Genomic DNA, 5,547 nt, shown 5'->3' on the forward strand with positions numbered 1-5,547 from the left:
AGTTATGAAGTAGCACAAGATAAATGGTTGGGGGTTACCACAACATGAGGACATGTATTAAAGAGTTGCAGCATTAGGAAGATTAAGAACCACTGCCCTAGAATATACCAGAAGGAGTGACTTTTTCCTACACGATGTTTCTGGCTTTCCTATAGTTAATAATTATCTTACTTTTTTGTTTATTAATGCTCTGATGTCTGTTACTAATTCAAACTCACCCCTCTTACGTTTGTGTAACCACAGTCAAAACATTTAAGTTCTTAAATTCCATCTTCCTGAGCAGATGTGTTCCAGAACCCTCTGGCTTGCTTTGGTCTGGACTGGTGCTAGCCAGGCCTCAGCTACAGTGGCTCTTTCCATCCTATCCAGCTTCAAAATGCTCCATGTTTTATTGGCTTTTAATGCTTGGATCCTATTTCTTCTCTCTTGGATAATGATGTCATTTTGATACAGCACATTAGAACTTCCTAAGAAAATGAGTGTGTGGGAGTACATTGTTCTTTTCATTCACTTCATTTTTTTGAGAATGCCTTGTCATCAATCATGGGCTTGCCTTGAACCAGCAATTCCTCTGTCTTAGCGTTCCAGGAGCTAAGGTTTCAGTTACATGTCACAATGCTTGGTCACTCTGTCTGTCTATCTATCTATCTATCTATCTATCTATCTATCTATCTATCTATCAGCTATATGTCTATTATCTATATATCTACCATCTATCTATGTATCTATCATCTATCTATCTATGTATCTATCATCTGTCTATCATTTCTATCTATCTATCTATCTATCTATCTCCTATCTATCATTTTCTGTCTATAAACTATCTTCTATCTATCTGTGCTCCATATTGAGCCCAGGGCTTGACACATGCTAGGCAAGCAAGCATCTGCCATTGAGTGACACCATAGCCCAGAAAGAACCCTTTAGAAACCTTTTTACAACATGCTTCATGCTCACACATAGGCACTGGATGTTGCCTTTCCCTCTAGAGATCAGTCTGGTTCTGCCTCCCCAGTGCTGGAATTAAAGGCATCCTCCATCACACCTATGACCCGAGCCTCCTTTTAAAATTTGCTCACACCTCTTCAAAGCCTCTCCTTGTCCATAGGCTCTGCCTCAGCAGATCAAGAGACTAAGTCACAGCATCCAAAGAGCATCAAGGCCCATGGCAGACACATGTATTTTGTTGCTGTGCAATAAATCGTCCCCAAAGGCTTAAAGCGGGGACACCAGCTTCCTTGTTGCTTTCTTGCTATGCTGAGGATGTAATCTGGACTTCTGTGCTGGGTATATCTTAGGGTTTCTATCGAGATGATGAACATAGTGACCAAAAAGCAAGTTAGAGAGGAAACTGTTCATTCCCTTATACATCCACATTGTAGTCCATCGTTGAAGGAAGCCAAGACAAGAATTCAAACAGGACAGAAACCTGGAGGCAGGAACTGATGCAGAGGCCATGGAGGGTGTTCTCCTCAATCCATCACTAAAGCAATTCCCCACAGCTGGATCTTATAGAGATATTGTCTCAACTGAGGTTTCCTCCATTCAGATAACTCTAGTTTGTGTGTGAAGTTGATCTAACACTAGCCAGCACACTGGGTAAGCATGCTTGGCTGCAGCCATGGCCCACGGACAATTGTTAATTCATGGGTCTATGAAGCAGGAAATCTGCACTGGACTTATTCTGTCATAAGATTAATCACAGTGGTGCCTGTGGCATCTCAGAGGCTTGGCAGGGCAGAACCTCCTGCTGAATTCACTGCTGAGTTACCCGTCTGAAGTCCTGCCTGGTGGTCGGCAAAACACATCTGTTCCATGAGTCCAGCCCACTAGTTATTGGCTGAACAAATCAGTCCTTTGCGCCAACCAATACTGAAGTAGAGGGTACAACCCAAGGAGAAGCACCAAGAGGCAAAAACTGTTAGATTCCAAAAATAAACCCAGGACAAAGTGCTAACTGAGGTGCCTACTCACATATCAAAGCGGATGTAGCTGTTAGAGAGTCCTGGCGCCACTCAGTGTTTCTCAGCCTCTATCCTAAACCTCTCCAACCCGAGTTTCAGTTCCCTTCCCCCAGCTTCTCTTGGTTCCATGTGCATGCTCGGTGCCACAAAGGCTAGAAGATGGTGTCAGATCCCCTGGAACTGGAGTTACAGATGATTGTGAGCTGCCGTGCGGGTGCTGGGAACTGAACCCAGGTCCTCTGCAAGAGTAGTAAGTGATCTTAATCACCAAATCATTTCTTCATGCTCATTGAAAAAAACCCACAAAGGTAAATCTTGTATGTATGTTTGTTTGTTTATTTATTTATTTATTTATTTATTTAGGTTTTTCCAGACAGGGTTTCTCTGTGTAGCCCTCACCGTCCTGGAACTCACTCTGTAGACCAGGCTGGCCTCGACCTCAGAAATCTGCCTGTCTCTGCCTTCCAAGTGCTGGGATTAAAGGCGTGTGCCACCACCGCCCAGCATATGTATGTTTTACCACAGTAAAAAAGTGTTAGTTTTAGAAAATAAGGAAACTGGCAACTACATAAAGAAGCTTTGTGTTGAAACCCATTCTCTTTTCTGTTTTTGTTGTGAGGCCATGAGCTTGCTATGTGGTCAGGTCTGGGCTGGAAGATGAGCAGAGATCCTGATGAGCCAACTGGTGGGGTGGGGTCCTCGACCAAAGGAAAAGTGTTGTAGAAACTAGACCTGGGGGGGAAATTCGGTGGGTTCTGGGAACAGCATGTCTGAAGAAGAATGAGAGGTAAAGGGTCATGCCAGCTCCCAAGGGACTTGCAGAAGAAAGAGTCAGGGGGCAGGGAGTGGGAAGGGAGGAGGTGACCAGGCTCATGTTTGAGTTCTCTCTAGTTGCTAGCAATGAGTGGAAGAGGGGAGGTGGAGGAACCCAGTCAGAGGCTGTGATAGATGTCCAGATGGATTCTTCAGGCTGATCTGGAGCAAGAGTAGTAGGGGGAGGGGACGGGTTGACAAAAATAATTGGGGAGAGATGACAGAGGAAGGTATCTCTGACCAACACGGGCATCTTTAAGATGGACCAGGATAAATGGAAGGGCAGGAAGACCAACTGAAGTTGGAGAAGGACCCATGATTCCTGTTGAATGGTGGGCTAGCAGGCAGAGCTGTGCAGTTATCTTGGGAGCCTGGGAAGGAGGGAGGGGATATTGCCTGCCACTTCTGATCCAGCACCGTGTGCTGTTCTCTCCATACCGCTGAGATACCTTCTCTGTGTCTGCAGCTGTGACTCAGCCTCAGAACCCTACCAGGGTATCCCAAATCCTCCCTTAGACTTACCCCAGCAGCCTCTTCCAGAGCCAGACCCATCCTCAAACCTTCTAAGTTCATGAAGACCTTACGACCTTGAACTAAATCTTTGCCCATCCCTGGCAATCTTGGCCCTCATCTTTATATGTGACTACAAGGCAAAGGAGTCCATTTCAATCTTCATTTACATAGAGGAGATAGAATCTCTGCTCCCCAGAGTCCCTGCCAGCATCAACTTGCAGGCATTCTGTCGAACTTCCTCCGCAGGCTCCAGGCTGATTCTGTAATAAGGATCTCACACTCCTGTGGCTAGTCCACTTCTTTCCTCCCTCTGCCTGGACCTGCCCTGGGGGCCAGCTGGACTTTGGTAATCTCACCTCCCCATCTTAATTCTGCAAACCCATTGTGAGGTTGTGAGGTTTGGTCTTGTTCCAAATAAGCACTTAAGTACTAAGGCCACTGGGTCCTTCCCAGCACAGCATGAATCCCTAGCTGGACAGGGTCTTCTAGAAGTCATGTGGTCCCTGTCCTCCTCAGGGCAGAAGTTCATCTGCTGTAACCTTTAAGTAGAGGTACAGAGGGAAACTTTACACCTTCCTGAGAATGAGCTCTTGCTTTGCCCATCCTCCCAGATTTAGCCCAAATCCTCCAGGGATCCCCAAACTTGAACAGAGATGGATGATTGTAACGGTTTCTGGACAGATGAAGCAAAACTAGCCTATCCCTCTCACTTCCCCTGAGAGATGGTCTGGCACTTCTAGGAAGGGAGGGAATTTGCTCCATTCGCCTCTGCCCTCCTTGGCTACCCTGACCTGCAGCCCACACCTTGGACTGGCATTGTAGTTGCCCTTGGCACCCAGAAAGCTGGTGATGTTACATAACAGGACTTGGCCAGACATTCTGGTTCAGCAGGACAGCCTACAAGTTTAAAACTGTTCTAAAAATGCAACATGGCTGCCTAAATGCTCAAGGTGGAGAGGAGGCTTTGGGGCAAAGGTCATAGTCAGCAGAGGCTGGGTTTGCCACAGGAACTTCAGGCTCAGATATCTGACTCGAGAGACACCAACCCCAGTTAGTCCTGCTTCCTGTTGCTCTCATCCTACACACCTTTACCTTGGAAAGGGGTTTTGTGACCTGCCCAGCTCTCAACTGTGTTCTCTAGAATCAACTGTGCCTCTGTTGGCCTTTACTTACTGGGTTCCACCCTTCCGCTCTACACACCGTCACCTAAGTGTGTGTGGCGTCTTGCTTTTCTGTTTTGCTGTAGTTCTGCGCCTGTACTTGAGACACATCTACCCCTCCAACTTTGCTCCTCGTCCTCCTCTTCCTTTCTGTCCTGCCTCTTTACCTTCTCTAAGTAGACTCTGTGTTTGCTTCAAGCCTCTGGTGAAAGGAGACAGCCATTAACACCTCCACCTGTGACCATGGGCCCCACATTCTCTGTCAAATGGGGCAATGATGTCCACATGCCTGGCCCCTCATAAAATCCTTCTGTGCACAAAAACAGGAGCTGCGGGCTTCTCTTTCTCTCCTTCCCCCTAAGCAAGGTCAGTCTGAAGCTCATCACAGAGTCCCAAATGCCTTACACTCATGGGTCCTCCTGCCTCACCCACCCGAATGCTGGGGTTACAGACACGGGCTGTAACCTGCACCTGCACCATTTTTTCCTCTTATTTACAATACCTTACTGGCCTTTGTGGTCAGATCTGAGATTTATAAAGAAGAATGGAGAATAAGTGGGTGGTTTGATGGGTAAAGCATTTGCTATGTAGGCACAAGGAGCTGACGTCATACCCCCAATACCCATGTAAATGCCATAATGGGCACAGCTGCCTACCTGCAATCCCAGGCCTTGGGAGGTGAAGATAGGGTTCCTGGGCACAAGCTTACTAGCTAGACTGGTAGAATTCCTGAGCTCTGAGTTCAAGAGACCCTGCCGCAGTATATAATAAGGTAAAGAAGCAGAAAGACAGCTCAGTGGGAAAAGGCACTTGCTGCCAAGCCTGATAACCTGAATTTGATCCTTGGGACTCAGGGAGTATAAGGAAAGCATCAACTCCTGCAAGGCATATTTTCTTTTCCACATGTACACCAAGTCATATTTTGGTTTCCTCCAATACACACACACACACACACACACACACACAAATAAATGTAATTAAAAATAAGTAAGGCAGAAACTGGACAAGAATACCTCAATCCCTGTGTTTCTGTGTGTCTCTGTGTGTGTGTGTGTGTGTGTGTCTCTCTCTCTCTCTCTCTCACACCACATAGACAC

Source organism: Grammomys surdaster, unplaced genomic scaffold (genome assembly GCF_004785775.1).
Source record: "Grammomys surdaster isolate TR1022 unplaced genomic scaffold, NIH_TR_1.0 125821, whole genome shotgun sequence".
NCBI lineage: Eukaryota > Metazoa > Chordata > Mammalia > Rodentia > Muridae > Grammomys > Grammomys surdaster.